The sequence below is a fragment of the Pinus tabuliformis genome, chromosome 9, assembly GCF_031772625.1.
Source record: "Pinus tabuliformis cultivar Carrire ecotype Pingquan chromosome 9, CPIR1, whole genome shotgun sequence".
Classification (NCBI taxonomy): domain Eukaryota; kingdom Viridiplantae; phylum Streptophyta; class Pinopsida; order Pinales; family Pinaceae; genus Pinus; species Pinus tabuliformis.
Genome location: NC_142307.1, coordinates 1148830062 through 1148851157, shown reverse-complemented (window position 1 = coordinate 1148851157; position 21096 = coordinate 1148830062).

The following is a 21096-nucleotide window of genomic DNA, read 5'->3' as shown; positions in this document are numbered from 1 at the left end:
GGTTAATTTTCTTCATGTGTACATTAGCAGTTGGATCGACAATTGGCAAGCCGAAATTTGTTTCAATCTCCTTCTTTGGATGGTTTTTTTCACCTTATCCTTCAACCATTTTGTTACCATTGGCAAAGCTAAATTTAGATTCCAAGGGTGGAAGTCCAATAGTTGACTTGCTATAAAGTTATAATCCCACTCCTCTTCACAGTATTTTTCTAGTAACAAGATTATTGGAAGAAGTGGTAGAGTGATATACTCTCCGAGCAATTGATGCCTCACCCAGATCCTCTAGTGCTTCACCTTCTCTTCTCCTAATAGTGTTATAATGTGCCAAGTTAGTGTTGCGGGGTCATTATGTTTTATATTTACTAATTGGTGTATCAAAATTTACCTTTCCTCTACCTTTACTATGCTTCCCTTGACTCGTACAAGACCAACATCATCTAGATATGGTGAGAAAAGAAACCCACAAAACATGGACATGCAAATGCTTACCTCTCATCTTACCGCTCCTGCCACTATATGTTTTGGGATGCTCAAATATTGTAGATGAGAAAACATTATCAAATACTTAGCCAAACAAAACCTATTCCCTTGGCACCTTCTAAGAAATAGTGCCAAAAAACATGGGCAATTTAATTACTTAAATTGTGAGTTCATTAAATTTTCAATTGGGGCTTGTAAGCTAATGAGGCACCTGCACAATATAAGCAGGATTAGATTTGATTTTTAATTTCTAACACACATTGCAACATTACATCAATAATTACTTTCTACTACACATGATTCATATTACATTCAATTAATAGATATTCAATATTCACCAATCTTTGAAAGAAATTGTCATTCATTAACACATGACAAAGTCGAGTAATAGTAACAACTAAACATCACTCACACTAATACTAAAAATAATAAAAGAAACATGCAAATAAGAGCATTATATGTCTAAGTCCTCGAGGTATCTTTCAGCCTTCTAGTGCATCCATGGATTATTAGTCTCTTGAAACATGTGATCAGTAACACACAATAAGAATCCCACTCATTCAAATCCAAATGCAATGCTCTAGAAAAAGGAATCAATAACATTAATCAACTGTAACTACAATAATTCAAAATAATGATTTCAGAACATTAACATTACCTATTTATGAAAACCATAAAGAATCATATTAAATATATATTAAACACACATAATCCATGCAAGTGCATTCCAAACGAGGGGGCCTTTCTTGATTAAAAGCACTGCAAGAAAAATAACTTGTTACCCCAACAAATAAAAGAACAAGAGTGTGAATTATATTATAAAGCTATCAAGATGTAATATAGAGTCCAAAACTTAGTTCATATGCTTCAAAAATCTCACAGTAGCATTATGGCTAACTTTCTTCGGTCAGTTACAAAGGAATATATAATATTATCATTGAACAATCTAGTATGAATAACAAGAAAGAGAAATATAACTAAGCAACTAATCTTTAGAAAAATGACAATAGATGAAATTGCCTATGTTGGGTTATGTTATATTCTTTCCACGACTAGCTACCCTAATTAACCAGGGGGTTAGAGGGGCAGTGGAGCCCCCCCTTCGTTGCACTGATTACGTAGCAAGGGGGTCACAGGGGGTTTGAGGGGGGCGGGTAGCTCCCCTCTATAGGGTCTGGGGCAGCACCCCGGGGAAAATTTCTTTGGATCCTATATTAGGTGGGCGAACCTACCTATGGTTTTGTGCATGGTTTTGGCACATGGTTTTTGGCATGATGGTTTTCGGTCCATGGTATTGGATGCTTCAGCATGTATATATATGTATTGTAACATTGAAAGAAACATAATGAAAAATCAAACTGGTAGTCCCGGTTTTGGAATCCAGGGGAAAATCTCTATGTATATGTGTTTTATGTGTTATGCTCTCGCATTGTTTATTTTATATGTTTTAGAATTTCTATGTAGGTAATTTATGTACGGGATTAAAACCTATATTTGGTATCGAAGTTGTTTTGGATTCAAGGGGATGGCTTTGTTATTGAGGGGTTTCGCTTGGGCCTGTAGTAGACCCTGCTCAGTGGGAGATCTGCGGGATCGATTCTAGTGGTGAAAGAAGATGGTGAGCAACGGAAAGATAGAGATCGAGAAATTTAATGGTCAGAGTTTTGAGTTATGGAAACTCAAGATGGAGGATCTATTGGTGGATAAAGATTAGTGGATCGTGGTAGATTCGAGTACTAAACCAACGAGAGTGTCCGATGAAGAATGGAAGAAGTTGGTTCTCAAATTCAGTATTACTGAATGTATTAGGGGAAGCTATGGTGAAGGATTTGTGGGACAAGTTAGGGAATTTGTACCAATCTAAGTCTCTGGTGAATAAACTGTTCCTACAAAAAAGGTTGTATAACCCAAGGATGAAATATGGAGACTCGGTCACAGAGCATCTGAACACATTTAATACTGTGGTAAGTCAGTTATTATCTGTTGATATTAAAGTTTCAGATGAAGATAAGTGCATCAGTTTGTTGTGTTCTCTACCAGATTCGTGGGATAGTCTAGTTATTGCAATAGGTATCAATGCAACTGCCTTGCAGTTTGATGAAATAGTCTCATCCCTATTGACGAAGGAGATGAGATGGAAAAATATGGAGAGCTAGAATGGTGATTTTTACAGATCCATTTGGGCACATCAAACCCAACCTACAAATTAGTACTATTAGGGCCCATCAAACCCTAATTCATTGTTACATGCCCTAAAGAAGTCAACCATCAAAATGCCTAGCTTCCTAAGGAGTTCCATGACTGAAATCATCCAAAAACTGCCTCTAAGAAGATCAACGTAGTTATGCCTTCATTAGGGTGCGCTGCAGTGCAGTCCATACAATGATAGTGTGATATGCAACGCACTTGAGCCCTCTTTGGCCTCCACTGGGCGAATTTGAGCGAAATTGCATTGGGGTTTGGGAATATTCTTATCCATTGGATGCATCTAGAAGTTTCCCAAGTTTATCTACTCCTTTGAGCTCGAATTCGGATGAGGTAGGGAGTTAAGGAACATCAATCCCTTTATCCCTTCCTCCATGGAGCTAAATTCTAAGATTGGGAGGGCATTCATTATCACCATTTATGGCATAACTTCCTTCATTCACCTATAAAAAGACCACTCATCTAAGTGATCAAGGGATGGAAATCATTGAATTACAGGGAGATGATGTTAGTATGAGACTTGAGTTGATTTCAAGTATTGTAATGATGTCAAAATGTCTTGCTTTTTATGAGGAGAGGATGGGATTAAACTCGAGGAGTGATGCTGAATCAAGCAAATTGGGTTGTAACTCTTCCTTTTAATCATAAAGTGTTCAAAGCTTTTTCCATATGATTGTGTTATTCATTGATTCTTTCATATGTGTACTATGAACTTGACTGCATATTATGTTTAATAAATAGATCATTATCGTATGCCTTGATCGGTTTTTGTCTTCTGTCTGTGTGCAGGTACTCTTCAAGCAGATTAAGTACGAAAAGGAGCGACAGAATTGGTCAAGGGAGATAAGTAGTAACCAAAGGCTATAGGTAGGCTTCTTTACCTCTTATTTAATCTATTGGTCATAGAAAAATTAGAGAATTCTTTGCACTGTTGTTCTAAACTTAGCTACTAGTCTACGGGTTTAAGCATTTATCCGTAGACACTCAAACTTCCCAAAAAAAATTGGCAACTCCGCTAGGGAGAGATCATCCATATTAGTAGCTTATTAGCCTCTTAATACATTTCTACATACTGTACTTGTGTTCATTGATTGAATTTCAGTCTTCTTTCATTGAAAATTGAGTCAAAACTGTGTCAAAATTGCCTTCAAAATGGCTTACTGTCACCAGCGCAGCCTAATGAAGGACACAGTGTGCTGCAATGCACTTCCCACACAAATATAGTGTGCTTCAGTACACTATCTCTCACTGATGCCTGTGTTGATCCCTTGAGGGTCAGTTTCCCATCTAGGAGCTGAAGTTTTTGCCAATTTTCTCATGTTTGAATGATTTGCTAAATGTCAATGATGTCTTGTCTCTGAAAATAGTTTTTTCATCTCCTTACTTGGGCCTTACTTAGACTAGGATTGATAAATGTTTCTTATGTATTTGCTTTGTCATTTTCAATCTATAGTCGAAAGTTAGTTTTTTGGTCGACTGATCTTTAGTGAAAGAAAGTGTCGTAAAATCATTTTTTTCTTCGAAAATTGAATTGTCGTCAAGTCTTCATTCATGAACGATCGATTGATTGATGTGTGCATATGATTATTCTTTTCATTTAAAGTGTCATAATTCCTCATTTCTTTTAAAATGAAAGTGTCGTAAAGTCTTCCTTTCCTTGAAAAGAAATTGCCGCAAAATTGTCATTTTTATGAAAAGGTTTATTGATCGATTGTGCATTAGTTTTCCTTTTTTGTTCATTCACATTAAGGGAAATCGAAAAGAAATACATGCATGTTGCTTTGAAAAGTTTGTGTGCTGATAGGAATAGTGTAGGGAATTTGCATTTAGATTGTGCTCTTTTCTATTTGATCAAAAGAAATCTCATTGATCTATCCCTAAGTAGCTAGGATTTTCATCATTAAATTGAATGGAAAGAATGCTTATCATGATAGTTTCATTCCTAGGAATTTTAGAATACATCACGTGGTGAGCTTGAAAGGAAAATTCCTAAGTAAGATCAATAAAAAATAAACATCAATTTTCCTAATGGAGCATTGTCATTAATGAGAACATTTAGTGGTTCTAGGCTAGAGACGTGTTCCAGCATCGTAAAACAAGGTAATTGTCACTAATTTGTCTGCAATACATCCCGAGTGCGATACCTCATTCCACGTACGTGAGTATATCGTAGCTTGTCCATGTACCTTCAAGTATATAGGGTGTTGTTACAGTACGTAAAGTATATGGGGATGCTCTCACTATGCAGTTTTTCATTAGACAACACTTATACAAACTGGGCTTCCACGTACCTTCGGGTATATATGGGAGGAAAACTCTAGTTTTCTATCCATCCTTAAGTAACTAAGTTGGTTTCCTTGTAAACTGTGATACACCAAACACAACATATGGGGAGATTTCCTGCCCTTACTTCTTAGTTCACCAGGAGATATTATGCAGTTCACAGTTGCTTGGTAAACCTTTTGCCTAGTATACCCCTTTTTGTTTATTTCTTTTTTGATAATAAAATTAATCCGAAATTGTGGAGGAAAATCAACCCATACCCCGTTGCTCGCGGAGAACAGTGAGCAAACCACCTTTGCCTCCCGAAGCAACACCAATTCAGGCAAAGCGGTCTCGCTTAACTGAGTCTAGTACATCAAGAACTCCTAGTTCTTCATCTGAGTTACCTGAATCATGTATTTAGATAAGTACAAAGACTCCAGTTACTCCAAGGCTTGTGTACCTGTTCAAACTGATCTTTCTACCTTGCAATCACAAGTTTCAAGTCAAGAAGTTCAAGTTCCTCAAGTTTTTGTACAACAACCACTTGTTTCTGGAGTTTAGCAACAACCTCAAGTTAGTGTACCCTTATCTGGACTGACCCAGGCTTACACTGGTATAGTTTATTCACAACCTGGCCAACCTTTCATTGCTAGACAACAACAACCATTAAATCCACAACAGTTGTACCAACAACAACAACAGTTGATTCAACAACTGTGGCAGCCTCAATTTCAACAACCCCAATTCCAACAATTCCAACCCCAGTTTGGACTTGTTTCACAAGCTCAACCTGGTTTTGGTCAATCTCAAGCTTACCAAAGTCCTAGACAACAAGGCTTTGCAGGTTATGGACAACCACCTTTTACTGGTTTTGTTCAACAACCATACCAAGATTACCAAATGCAGATGGCCTATGTCGGTATGCAAGGACCTATTGCTTAGGCAATTCCATCATATCCTGGGTATGCTCAGCCTGACTTGAATCGACAGTTGCCCTTTGTAGAAACTTTCGAATTACCAGATTTAAATCGACTCACTAATGATACAATCTTATATGCACCTTGGTGGACGGTAATTCCACATAAGTTACCATTTGATATTCTGAAGTTTAACGGAAATCCTAGAGAATACCCATCAAATAATGTTATGACCATTCATTTGTGGTGTTCATCAAACTCCTTAAATGACGATTCTGTTAGACTTTGTCTTTTCTAAAGAACACTTATTGGTCTAGCTGCTAAATGGTACAATGAATTACTAAGAGCTTCTTTTGATAACTTCACACTTTAGCCACTACTTTTTTGACCCACTTCCAGTTACCTATCAGATACGACACTAGAACAGAACTCCTAACCAACTTTAAATAGACTACCGATATCCATATATCAGATCATATTCATGAGTGGCAGCATCGTCAGCGAATGGTTAAGACATCTGTTCCCGATCAGATTTTAGCTGAGTGGTTCATAACATCCTTGTTGCCATCAATAACCGAGGATGTGGCAAAAGATGGAGTTGTTACAGAAGGGCAAGCCATTGCTCGTGCCCAATATTTGGATTTTATTTACACACAATCTGGGATGCTTTATAAAAAAATTCCCAAAGCACCTTGACCAACTTTCACTATTCCACCTCCTCCACAATTGAGTAAGCACTCTCATGTCGGTGATGATGTGATTGGTTCTTTAAGCACACAGTCAGCAGGAAGACCATCTGGTCAAACTCTTGTTATTTCCAATCAAACTACCAATGCATCAGAAAATACTCTTGCCTCCGAGATTAATGCCATGTCATTTGACAAAGGAAAAAATCCAAAGCAACCAGCAGGCAAGAAAAAGGGGAAAAACAAAAAGAAACAAGAAAATTCCCCTCCAAAGAAATCATCTGATTCCTCTACTTTAGCAAGGAAACCTCATTATCCATGTCTGATATGTAATGACGAGCATTATACAAGAGATTGTCCACATCGTTCTGAGGTCTCCAAAATTTTTAAGACTTCAAACACCTCGACAGTGTTGATTGATCCATTTCCAACCTCAGAGACACATTTGGTTGCAACAGACCATGCTTCCACATCCCAAGTACTCATGTTATCCATCACAAAGCCACAAAATGATGCTTTGGTGTCAACAAGAAACAAAGAATATAGAAATCCGTTGTCATCAAAAAATCAAGCCACTAATCAACCTAATCCTTCTACCTTGACTTCATCTGAAGTTGTTCCACCCATTGTACCTGAATTGACAATAAAACCACCAAAGGGAGTTGTGCACAAATCGACATTCAACCCTCGGGCTCAAGCAGCTCAAAACTATAACATAGTGGAAGATCTTTCTCAATCACCTTCCAGTATGTCGACACTCGAGGTGTTGCAAAACAATCCCTCCTAAAAATAGGCTTTACTGTCAGCAATAGGCAGAATAGATCCTATGGATTCAAATCTTGTGGTTTTTAACCATGCAGGCTATTCACCACAGTTGTCGACGCATTGAGCTTTCCTAATCCAAGTAAAAGCTCTCAATACGAATTCTCACTGAACTATTATTGATGAGGGGGCATCTACTTGCATTATGTCTATGAGTTTCTAGAAAATACTTGGTTCACCACCGTTATCATGATCACCAACTACGTTAAAAGCATTTGATGGAAGAACATATGCTCCATGTGGGATTTTGAGTAACCTGCAAATCTAACTTGGGGGAAAAACAGTTACTGTTGAGGTTGAGGTAGTTGACGGACCCCTAGATTACAACATTTTACTGGGAAGGCCTTGGGTATATGCTATGGCTGTTGTGGTTTCCACGTACTTTAGTACTATTGCATTCCCTTTTAAAGGTGGAATCACAGTCATTGATCAGCAAGCCTTCTTTGCCAATAGTTCACAGGCTACGAGAAGCATTTCATTGGTACACGGATCCCCGTTGTCACTTCAAAGTGTTGGAGTAGGTCTCTTTAAAGATCCTTCCATGATGGGTACTTTTACCCTCCCGTCACCATCTGAATTGGCGGAAGTGGCAAGAGTAGAGACTTGCAACATGATTTCCTCCACCTCATCTGATTTAAGGAGTATTTCCAACCAATTTGAAGATGATAGTAATATGGAGGTGTTGCCATTAAGCCCCTTTGAATCATCATAGCAATCAATCTTTCGGCTTGTGCAGCAAACCCAAATCTGCACTCAACTTTTGTATGGGTAGATAGGTTGTTAGAATATGGTACCTCTTCGGATCCTTTTTCACGTATACATTCTACAAATGAAGGAATCATCCAATCAATGATGATATGAGAGGAACCGTGGGAAGATTATCATCATCGTTCCCATCTTCCAGATGACATCGAAGATTATTCAAATGAACTAAACCACCCATAAATTGTTGATTTCCTGTCGAATTCCATTAAAATAGATACCGTAGATTCTGAGCGTAATTTGTCAAACATAGAAGAAACAATTTCTATAAACATTTTTACCAAGCCTAACATTGTAGAAAACATTCATGTCGACAAATCTTGTTCTCCATTGGAACTTGATAATTACCATGCTCTATTTCGTGAATTTAGAGATATTTTTGCATGGTCTTACGATGAGATGCCAGGAATTGACTCAAGCATTGTTGAACATGAGATTAAAATGTACCCTGATGTCAAATCAGTACGACATTGGCTTCGACCTGTTCATCCTAAGAAAGTTGTTTCCATTAAAGCAGAGGTTGAAAAACTTTTGCGTGTTGGTTTCATTTTCTCTGTACCTCTTACCGACTAGGTATCTAATATTGTTCCAGTTATGAAAAAACAAGGGACAATCAAGCATGTCCAAAAGAAAATTATCCTACACCCTTTATCGTCCAGATTATTGATGAATCTACCGGATGTGAAATCTTTTCATTCATGGATGGATTTTCTGGCTACAATCAATTCAATATTCGCCCATAGGACCAATCCATGACAGCTTTTATTTGTCCGTGGGGCACATTCGCCTATCGTAAGTTACCTTTTGGTTCGAAGAATGCAGGGGTTATATTTCAGATGGAAATGAATTATGCCTTCCATGACATCAAACACATTGTTCAACCTTATCTTGATGATTTACCTGCTCATTCACAAAAGTAGACTGATCACCTGCAACATTTGAGAGCAATATTTTTACGGTGTCAACACTGCAAGATAAGACTCAATCCACACAAGTGTGTGTTATGTGTTGGCTCTGGTCGATTGCCTGGATTCGTGGTCTCAAAGGATGGAATTTGACTCAATCCAATTAAGGTTCAGGAAATCCATGACTTGCCTCCACCTTCAAACCTGTTATAGTTACAAAGACTTCAAGGGAAGGCAAACTTTTTGAGAAGGTTCATTCCAAAATATGCTCAGTTAGCCAAAGGTTTTATGCGTCTATTGAAGAAAGGGGTACCCTTCCATTGGGATCAGGTTGCGCAAGCTTCCTTTGATGCTCTTAAAGATTCCCTGATTAGAGCATCATTAATGTATGCCCCAAACTATCAAAAAGACTATTACATGTATCTCATCGCTGCAGATACAACCATTGGCATGGTTTTAGTCCAAGAAGAAAGTGGAATTGAACATCCTATTTATTATTTGAGTCATAATCTCAACGATACAAAAAGTAAGTATTCCTATGTTGAAAAGTTAGCTTTGGCAGTCGTTCAAGTTGTGCAGAGATTTCGTCATTACATCCTCCTTTGTAAAACTACCATCATATCGGATTGCAACCCTATGACATACATTTTGTCACGTCAATTGATGGGGGGAATATTCCAAATGGATAGTTATTTTGCATGAGCTTGATTTGGAGTTCATCAAATCTAAATCAAAGAAATATCTTGTTTTTGCCGAGTTATTTTAGCGATCTTCCCTCATCCTCCAATGATTCAACATCAGAAGCATCAATCTTGGATGATTCTCTATTTCTTATCTCATCAAGTGATCCATGGTATGGAGATATATTGGTCTATCTCCAGACCCAAGATTTTCGGCCTAATACCTCTCGCTCTAAACAGCGACGTACCCAATACCAAGCCAAATATTATCTGATCATTGGTGATACACTTTATCGTCGCGGTGTCGATACAATTTTATGTAGGTGCCTCACTCATGAGGAAGTCAAAAAATCTTTGAATGAATGTCATTCAGGTATTTGTGGTGGACATTTATCTGGTTACACCACCACACAGAAAATTATCTGTGTTGGTTACTTCTGGCCAACCATATTCAAAGATTGCATTATTACTATCAGAAGTTGCCATTCTTGCTAGATATTTGACCGAAAAACCAAATTGCCACCTGCACCACTGCATCCAGTCATTGCTATTGTCCCATTCACCAAATGGGGCATTAACTTTATGACATGTAACCGCACCTCGGCTGGGGGGCATGGGTATATTATAGTCATCGTTGACTATTTTACCAAATGGGCCGAGGCGATAACAACATTGAACAACAGTGGTGAAAAGGCTACTTTATTTTCTTCAACCATGTGGTTGCCAGGTTTGGTGTTCCACAAGCCATAGTTACAGATCATGGATTACATTTTCTCAATCACATGATGGTTGATTAGACCACCAAGTTAGGATTGTCACATGATAGTTCTACTCCATACTACTCGCAAGCTAATGGACAAGTTGAGGCTATCAATAAATTCCTTAAGCGCATGTTGCAAAAGATGATTGGAGTTCATAAAAGAAATTGGTATTTAATCTTGTACTCATCTCTATGGGCATATTGAACCTCATTGAGAAATATGACTGGATTAACACCCTTTCAGTTAGTGTATGGTTTGGAAGCAGTCTTACCAATCCAATGTGAAATCTCATCTCTCAAACTCACGATTGACCTACTACCCATCACTTCTGAAGAAGAAGCGTGTTTCTTGGAGTTAATCCATTGGATGAAACCCCTCATGATGTCACATTAGCTAACAAAGCACATAATAAACGTATTAAGGCGCAATATGATAAAAATGTCAAGCCTCGTGTCTTCTCAGAAGGTGACCTAGTCTTGCTTTACGATCAAGAGTCTGATAAACTTGGCACATGAAAATTTGAACCGCTATGGATGGTCCCTTATATTATTAAGCGTGTTTTGACAAAGGTGCCTACCAGTTAGTGGACTATGATGGGATTCCATTGTCACAGCCCCGAAATGGGTTGTACCTTAAACGTTACTATGCTTAGTTAAGTGTAGTAAAACTCATTGTATATATGCTTTGATTACATGTGTGTGTGGTTCTTTTAGAGTTCTTATTTGGTTAAGTAATCCACTTTGCATTTGTTGCAGATGTCGAACTTTTTGGAATCATTTGTTGGTTATGCCGATGGGGCTAGTCATAGTACGTAGAATCTATCCTCTGCAGCATGGGCCATTTTTGCTCCAAGTGGCAAGTTAGTGAGTTTTATAGTGATTTGTATTGGTCAATCAGCGAACATTATCACTGAGTATAGCACGTTGATTGAACTTCTCTCTGATGCCATTTCACTTGGCATACGCCGAATCATCATTAGCCTAGACTCACAACTCGTTGTACTACAACTTATTGGCGTTTATACCATCTGAAACCCAGCAATTCATCGCATGTTCCTTAGAGTTCGTATTTTGGAAAGGTATTTTGAGTTTATTCAATATCAACATATTTCCATAAATAGAAACATTAACTGATTCTCTAGTGAATTATGTCTTAAATAGACATTTGCGACATATGTAAAATAAATATTTTCAATTCACATAATCAGTTGAATAGGATTTCATCACTTAACCATAATAAAACTCTGAAAGTAAAATAGATAGTTGTTTTAAAAGTTTTTACAAACACTTTGTGTCCAAGACAAAAATTGGTCATCTGACCCAAAAACTCGAAATGTGTGCAGAAAACATCTAAGTAAACAAGTCACAACTTGTGCTATCATGCGTAAAAGTCTCATCCAATGACTTGGCACACCAATGGTGTGGCATTGCAGTCACATAGGAAACTCCTCGATCTGGACATCTGAAATTCCTAGGGTCAAACCCTCTATGTGGTCTTGTAGCTCAGCCAATGCCTCGACTAAATCTAAGTCTCAGAGAATTGCTCTCCCAATAGGTCTTTGTGTTGCCCACCTGCCACTCGTTGGTGCCCCACAAGTCAAACAGGTCCAACATATGCATACATAAAAAAATGATTTTCTTTAGTCTTGGAGTTAATTAAAAAACACAAAAGAACGTAGAAACTTTAAAATCAAAAAACATTTTGGTCAAACAATTTTCCGATAGCACCCCACTATGCTCCAATTGGTAACATCAAGTCTGGATCACCACGGAAATCCACTGTTGAATATGGATATTCTACGATGGCCATATCCTATCTATCAAACCACTCAAAGAATGCAGGGGTAAATGAGATCAATGATTGACCAGCATGCATAGCCATAAGATCTACCCATCTCTACATCTGTGAATCCCTAGGTCCAGATACACCCAGTGAAACAAGTTGTGGCTGCATAAGTGGAATTCTCTCCAAGGCGAAAGAAATTAGGATCAACCCATAGCGAAATTTCTTTGTCTTTCCACTTTTCACCTTGATCAGTTGTTCTTTCGCAAATGAAAGTACAACCTCGCACTAGTTGAACACTCTTGGCTCTAAACACTCTAAAGCATATTGCATGTATGATCTATTTGCTAAGTGTAGTGTCACACTACTAGCCAATTTAGCAATGGCAAAGAGGATCGTCCTCAATGGTAAATCACTAACATCGCTAATGTTAATCTTTCCATCTCTGCTAGGCTATCCACCTTCCCGACAGAACTGTCATATGTAGTCTCTCACTTATTCACCTCCTTTGGAAAATCCAGATAGTGAGATGGGGGCACCTCATCTCGATAGTCCAGTCAAAAAGTAGATGTCATCGATGGTAAATGGGATCACTTTGTCCCTAATGTAAAAGGCCTGATCAATAGGATCCCATGAACGAACAAGGAACTGTAAAAGCTCAATCTACTGTCGCATGCTAGATAGTCGGAAATACTTGAGTAACCTGCAATTCCTTAGGGCCTCAACCATACCCTGATTATTTAGGGCAATCATATCTTGTTCTTCGTGCTCTCGTTCTCTCCATATAATCACCATTTTGATCCGATGAATGTCTGCAATACAACCATTAGACAAATTATGATCCATTTCTTGCAAAAACCAGAGCAAAATTTGGGAGAAAATAGTTGTGTGAATTTGGGTTTTGCACCCAGTGCACCCCTACCTTAGAGACATTGCACTACAATGCATGCAGCCTTCTATGTGTGTGCAATGCAGCACACCTTTCAATGATGAAAGGGTGTGTTGATCCCAGAGTTCAAAATTGAAACCCTAGGGGCCTCAAAAACTCAAATTTTTTGCTTGAAACTGAAAATGAATGGAATGAAATGAAAGAGAATAGAGATAGCTCCTACCTAGTCCGGATGGCACGAGGAATGGTCCACTGAATCCTCCACAATTAACTGGTGAACTTCGAGGTAAAAACTACTCAAAAGAACCAAAATCAAAGGGAAAATGTGAAATGGTAAAAATGAATGGTAAAACTTGTTTTATGTTTATTTCTTGCACATTAATCGATTAAACATTATTTTTATTCATTTTATCCATGAAATAGGTATTTTTAATCTATTTTGATGGTGTTTTGAGCAGGATTAACAACTAAGATGCAGAATTTGATGTCCTCAAATGTAAATTGAACGTCTTTGACCACAAAGCAAACTTTTATCTCTTTTACGAGCTTTGTTAAAAACGAAAAAGGAACCCCCTTTGGAGTCCTCTTTAAGCTTTTATTAGACTCTCTAAATATGAAAAGATTTCTGAGTGCTTGTCTTTTCCAACTCGTTAAATGATTGGAAACGATATCTCTCTTATGTTATTTTACATTTTTTCTGACTTGAGAGATTATTTTACGAAAAAGAACTTGTGGAGTTTCCTTTTTTTCCCTTTTCAAAATCTCTAAACATGAAAAGGACCGAGCTATCTTTGTCATTAAACTCATTAAAAACATAAAATAGCGACAAACTTGTCCATCTAGACAAGACCAAGTTTCACCTTCACTAGACTCGTCAAAACATCAAATAGCGATGGATTCACTCGAAGGGTGAAATTATACAATAAGCATATGTTATCCTCCTCAAGCTTGATAAAAAATAAAGAGATACTGGTCAGCAGTGACTGGGGAAAATTGGAAAAAGGGGAAAACACTTTATGGTAGCAAGTTTCTCTTGAACATGACACTTTCACCTCATCACCGTGACTATGTGGGTTGGGTCATTCAGCTTGATGGTTATCACACCATTGGTCTATCATACCATCCATTACTTTGTTTTGGGTCAATTCTACCAATTCATCTTAGTGTCGCTGACATGTTCAAGAGAAGTCCTGAAGATGAACCATCGTTGCTGGTTCGAAACGTCGATGGAAAAGAATCCTTATGCGATGTATCCGGAAGAGAATCTAAACAAAGAAGTCATTTAGTTCAAACTTCATCCTTTGCAATACCATAAACCTTCATTTTCATGACTGCCATTCTTGAACCTTCTATCGTCAGTCGATTTTCATCTCCAAAATCATTTACCTTGTTTTGTGTCATTGATGTGGGATACATCAAGGCCCTCCTGCGACAAGTCACTTCTTGTCGACATCAGCATATTATCTAAGAAGTTGACTTAGAAACACCCCTTCAGTACCTTGAGGCTTGCATACTTCAATGGCAGGTTTCTTGCTTCTAGCGATAGGTTGACATCATTGGCCTTCGACCGAAAGACTTTGTATCGTGTTCGACATCAAATCATTTATTCACACCATGCGAAATGTATTGCAGTACCTTGAGGGTCATTATCATTATCGGTGATTCCTCTCGCATCTGTTAACGGCTTACATCATTGGTTGGAAATCAAATGATGTCTTCCCATGTTTGACTTCAAATCATCTATTCACATGGTTAGACTTGTACATGAGTGAAATATTGAATGGAATTGAAAACTCAGATCTAGTTTCATCCATCAAGGCTGCGATATTTTCAGGAGTACTAAGTCAGATGTACAATGGCCTTACATTCATGGTCATCCATTCATGGGTCTATATCTATAGACGACTATATTTATACATGTAACGAAAATTTATAAGCTGAGCATGGGTATGCCTTCCCTCAGCAAGTTCATGAGAAAAATTCAAATTTTCATGATATATGTATTATAATTGATGCAGGTCACCTTCCGCTTCAAAACCTCCTCTCCACATGATAAAGCATTTCACTTGACATACATATTTATGACTTCATGCTTTAGGGGCCAACTATTATAGATCCATTTGGACACATCAACCCCAACCTGCAGATCAGTACTATTAGGGCCCATCAAACCCTAATTTAGTTGTTACATGCCCTAAAGAATTCAACCATCAAAATGCCTAGCCTCCCAAGGAGTTCCATGACTGAAATCATCCAAAAACTGCCTCTAAGAATATTAGTGCAGGCAAGCGTTCATTATGGTGCGCTGCAGTGCAGTCCATACACTAATAGGGTGTTATGTAGTGCACTTTAGCCCTATTTGGTCTGCACTGGGTGAATTTGAGCGAAATTGCATTGGGGTTTCAGAATATTCTTATCCATTATATGCATCTAGAATTTTCCCAAGTTTATCTACTCTTTTGAGCTCGAATTTGGATGAGGTGGGGAGTTAAGGAACATCAATCCCTTTATCCCTTCCTCCATGGAACTAAATTCTAAGTTTAGGAGGGCATTCATTATCACCATTTATGGCATAACTTCCTTCATTCACCTATAAAAAGGCCACTCATCTAAGTGATCAATGGCTAGAAATCATTGAATTATAGGGATATGTTGTTAGTATGAGACTTGAGTTGATTTCAAGTATTATAATGATGTCAAATATCTTGCTTGTTATGAGGAGAGGATGGGATTGAACTAGAGGAGTGATGTTGAATCAAGCAAATTGGGTTGTAACTCTTCCTTTTACTAATAAAGTGTACAAAGCTTTTTACATATGCTTGTGTTATTCATTGATGCTTTCATATTTGTACTATGTACTTGATTCCATATTATGTTTAATCAATAGATCATTATCATATGCGTTGATCAGTTTTTGTCTTCTTTCTGTGTGCAGGTACTCTTCAAGTAGATTAAGTATGGAAAGGAGCGACATAATTGGTTAAGGGAGATAAGGAGTAGGCAAAGGCTATAGGTAGGCTTCTTTACCTCTTATTTAATCTATTGGTCATAGAAAAAGTATAGAATGGTTTGCACTGTTGTTCTAGACTTAGCTACTAGTCTAGGTGTTTAAGTGTTTATCCGTAGACACTAAAACTTCCCAAAACGGTGATGCCCTGTATGTACAAGGAAGGTCACAGAACAGAAACAAAAATAATTCATCGAGTGGGAGATCTAAATGTCCAGGAAAACCTATAAAGGTGGTGTGCTGGAAATGCGGAAAGGAAGGGCACTACAAAAGGGACTGTAAATCTAAAGCTCCTGAAAAAGGAAAGGGATTTGGTGATGCGCCTTCTACAGAGGCAAAAACCACCTCAGATGAAGGTGGGGATGTGTACTTGGCTTCTTCAAGTACACATATAGATCATGAGGCATGGTTGATTGACGCAGGTGCATCCTTTCACTTCACTCCCCATAGAGAGTGGTTCTGCGAGTATGAGAAATATCATGGTGCTGATGTCTTCTTGGGGGATGACAGGAAGGCTAGAATCATTGGTTACGGAAAAGTCAAGTTGAAGTTGCAAGGTGGAAGTATTAGAACAGTTTCGGGTGTTCTGCACATTCCTTCATTAGCCAGAAATTTGATTTCTGTAAGCAAGATGGATGATGCAGGTGTAAAAATAGTGTTCGAGAAAGATACCTGCAACATGGTTCGGGGAGCACTGGTATTGATGCAGGGAGTTTGGATTGGAACTCTATACAAGCTGCAAGGTAGCATTGTTATTGATGGATGCAACAGTTTTGTGGTTCCTGAAAGCGAAGCAGAAAATCTAGTGGTCTCTAGAGAAAAGACCATGCTATAGCATCAAAGGCTTGGACATATTGGAGAGAAGGGCCTTCAAATACTTCATGGTAAAGGTATGGTAGAAGGTATGAATAATAGCTCTCTGGATTTTTATTTCTGTGAAAATTATGTATATGGGAAGCAGAATCAAGTGAGTTTCCCCTCTGGTGGTAAGAGGACGAAACATATATTAGAGCTTGTGCACAGTGGTGTGTTTGGACCTGTGAAGGTTCCATCACTGAGTACGTCTATGTACTATGTATCATTTATATATGACTTCTCAAGGAATACATGGATATATTTCCTTAAGAAGAAGTCTGAAGTATTTGAAAGGTTTAAAGAATTTAAGGCTCTAGTGAAAACCTAGACAGAGAAGAAGATAAAGGTGCTGAGGAGAGGTAATGGTGGAGAGTTTTTCAAGAAGGAATTTGAAGAATTATGTAAGAAGAGTGGTATAGCACAACAGGAGACTACTCCATACACGCCTAAGAAAATGGAGTTGCAGAAAGAATGAATAAGACATTGATGGAAAGGGAAAGGAGCATGCTCAGTGGTGTCGGGTTAGGATAGGAATTCTGGGCAAAGGCGGTGGAGACAGCATGTTACCTAGTCAACAGATCACCTTCATTAGCGTTGGAGGATAAGACTCCACAAGAGGTATGGACTGGTAAGAAACCCTCTCTTTCACATCTAAGGGTATTTCGATGTGATGCATATGTATATGTTCCAAAGGAGAAAAGAACAAAGTTGGATAGTAAATCTGAAAAGTGCATCTTTTTTGGGTATAAGGATGGTTTAAAGGGTTATAAGCTTTGGAAACCAGTAACAAGGAAGGTTGTGTACAGATGAGATGTGGTGTTCAGAGAGGTGAAAGATGTTATTAAACATGAAGCTCCATCAAAGTAACCTGAGAAGATAGAGTTTGAGCTAGAGGAGGAAGAACCAGACTCTACAACAAAAGAGGAATCAGAAGATGAAAAGCCACAAACTCTGGTTGTGAGAAGATCAGTTCGAGAAAGAAGGGAGCCAGAAAGGTATAGTCCATATGCTTTCTGTTCAAATTTTTCTCTATCTATTACTGATGATCATCCCAGAACTATGAAGGAAGTAGTGGATTCAGAGGATGGAAAACTCTAGAAAGAGGCCAGGGTTGATGAAATGGCATCTTTGCACAAAAATGAGGCTTGGGATCTAGTGGAGTTTTTGGTTGGAAGGAAACCCATTGGCAGGAAATGGGTGTTCAAGAAGAAGACAAATGTAGAAGGAAAGGTGGAGAAGTACAAAGCTCGGTAGGTAGCAAAAGGTTATTCTCAGGTGCCCGGAATTGATTTTGGTGATATTTTTTCTCCTGTTGCCAAGGTGGCTTCTATTAGATTACTTTTATCTATTATTGTTGCTTTTTATTTTGAGGTAGAACAGATGGATGTGAAGACAACATTTCTTCACGGGGATCTGGAAGAGGACATCTACATGAAGCAACCTAAAGGCTTTGCGGTGAAGGGTAAGAAAGAACTAGTATGCAAGTTAAAGAATTATTTGTATGGGCTAAAACAGTCACCAAGGATGTGGTATCATAATTTTGATACATTTACAAGGGGACTTAGCTTCACCAGAAGTAAAGCATATCACTGTGTGTATTTTAAATTAATTGGTGACCATGTTATTTATATAGTCTTGTATGTGGAATAAGTGTTGCTAGTTGGAAATGACAAAACAATTATCCAGGATTCGAAGACCCAATTGTCCTCCAAATTCGACATGAAATATCTTGGTGTTGAAAACTATATTTTGGGCATGGAAATTAAAAGAGATTGGGCAAAGAGGAAGCTCTGGTTAAACCAGAGGAAGTATGTCGAAACAATACTGCAGAGGTTTAATATGCAAGATAGTAAACCAGTGAAGGTTCCTATTCCTGCAGGTGTAAATTTATCTACTAAGCAGTGTCCCAAGACACAAGAAGAGGAAGAGGACATGTCCCATGTTCCATATGCAAGTGCAGTCAGTAGCCTAATGTATGCAATGGTATGTACTAGACCAGACATTGCACTTGCAGTGGGAGTATTGAGCAGGTTTATGTCAAAACCAGGGAAGGAGCAGTGGACAACAGTGAAGCGGATTTTCAGGTATTTGCATGGCACTAGTGATTATGGTTTGTGCTACAAAGGAAGACCAGGATTGGACAGAGTTTTGGATATTCATGGCTTTGTTGATGCAGACTGGGCTGGAGATCTGGATTAGAGAATATCTACAAGTGGGTATGTGTTTAACCTATTTGGAGGTGCAGTTAGTTGGATGAGTAAGAAACAATTTGTAGTGGCACTATCAACTACAGAGGCAGAAAACATGGCAACCACTCATGCAAGCAAGGAAGCAATTTGGTTTCAGAGATTGTGTTCATGTATGGGGTTAGCATAGGGAGCTATAAGAATATACTGTGATAGCCAAAGTATAATTTTCTTGGCAAAGAACCTTGCTTACCATTCAAAGACAAAGCACATTGATGTTCAATGTCACTTTGTGAGGGATATGATAGAAGACAAAAGGGTGGTGCTAGCAAAGGTGGACACTTTGAAGAATACTACAGATGCATTGACAAAATATGTGAGCTTTGAGAAGTTCTTTTGGTGTAGAGAAACAATGGGCATTGTAGGGTTGGACAAATGACTAAGATCTCCTGTGGAAAGAAAACAACAAATGGGAGAATGTTGGGTTGTGTTATATTCTTTCCATGACTAGCTACCCTAGTTAACCAGGGGGTTAGAGGGGGGGTGGAGCCCCCCCTCCTTTGTGTTGATTGCACAGCGGGGGGGTCATATGTGGTTTGAGGGGGGCGGCCAGACCCCCTATATGGGGTCCGGGGCAGCGCCCTGGGGAAAAAATTTTGGACCCTATATTAGGTGGTTGAACCTACCTATGGTTTTGTGCATGGTTTTCGCACATGGTTTTGGGCGCAATGGTTTTTGGTCCATGGTATTGGATGCTTCGACATGTACATATATGTATTGTAACATTGAAAGGAACATAATGAAAAATCAAGCTGGTAGTCCCAGTTTTGGAATCTAGGGGAAAATCTCTGTGTATATGTGTTTTATGTGTTATGCTCTCGCAATGTTTATTTTCTGTGTTTTAGAATTCGTATGCAGGTAATTTCTGTACAGGGTTAAAACCTACAACCTATTTATTACTAAACAATATCATTCTAAAATAAAACTCAAACAATATAAAAAGAGATAGTGAAATAATAGTTATTTTGACTATATAGGTTGTGGTTAAGGTTATCCAAGCTAGCATATAAACTAAACATTGCATCATTCATTCCTATAGCTATCCTAGATAGATCCTTCTAGTAGATATGATGGATCATTTGATTTGGTAACCAATTATCATGCATGTTAGGACTTAGGCAAAAATGAGACTACAACATCTCACAACCATTAGGTAAGTAAATTTACTAAATTCAGATCAATTTAACAATAAAATGTATAACAACAATAATAGTCAACTTTACTATTTGAGATATAATTAAAGGCACATAATGGCAAGAAATAATAGGAAAATGTAAGGAAATGTTAGGCAAGGCCTAGGATTTTGAGGCATAGGAGATGGTTGGGAGGTGCTTTGAACAATCTGATTATGAGGCTCTTCACTTTGCTTCCCAATCCCTAGGGTAATTTGGTCACCACCCTTTTGTGCAGACACTCACCCTCGAACTCCAGGAATTCCCTTCCTTGCTTCTCAATCCCTTGAGAAATCCATTCCTTGGAAAGGTTTCCTTGCATTGAAAGGGTATCATAACCAAGGAATATCCCTTCCTCAACACTATCATACCATCCATCGCATTATTTATTGTAATCAGTTGGCACCATTGGATCTAGTGTCCCACAATCGCCCTGTTCTTGAAATCTTTGGCCTTTGTACATTGTTGTTGTTCCACTTTGTGGCCAAATTTTTTCATCTATATCAGGTAGTCTCATGTTTATTCCTACATCACATACAACAAAACTTTCATGAGATTCATCATAAAAAAGATGTAATAATTTTAAATCATACCTCATTAACAGTTTATTCTTGCAATGAACATGGAATTTTATTTTGATTCCTATCACAACAAACCTAGGT